Source organism: Nanorana parkeri, unplaced genomic scaffold, assembly GCF_000935625.1.
Source record: "Nanorana parkeri isolate BGI_ZX_2015 unplaced genomic scaffold, ASM93562v1 scaffold4383, whole genome shotgun sequence".
NCBI lineage: Eukaryota > Metazoa > Chordata > Amphibia > Anura > Dicroglossidae > Nanorana > Nanorana parkeri.
In genome coordinates, this window is record NW_017310646.1 from 16,609 (window position 1) to 16,865 (window position 257).

The window sequence follows — 257 nt, forward strand, 5'->3', positions numbered from 1 at the left end:
TCTCTCTCTCTCTCTCTCTCTCTTCGCTCTTCTCTCTCTCCTCTCTCTCTCCTCTCTCTCTCTTCTCTCTCCTCTCTCTCTCTCCTCTCTCTCTCTTCTCTCTCTTCTCTCTCTCTCTTCTCTCTCGCTCTTCTCTCTCGCTCTTCTCTCTCGCTCTCCTCGCTCTCCTCGCTCTTCTCGCTCTTCTCTCTCTTCTCTCTCTTCTCTCTCTTCTCGCTCTTCTCTCTCGCTCTTCTCTCTCGCTCTTCTCTCGCTCT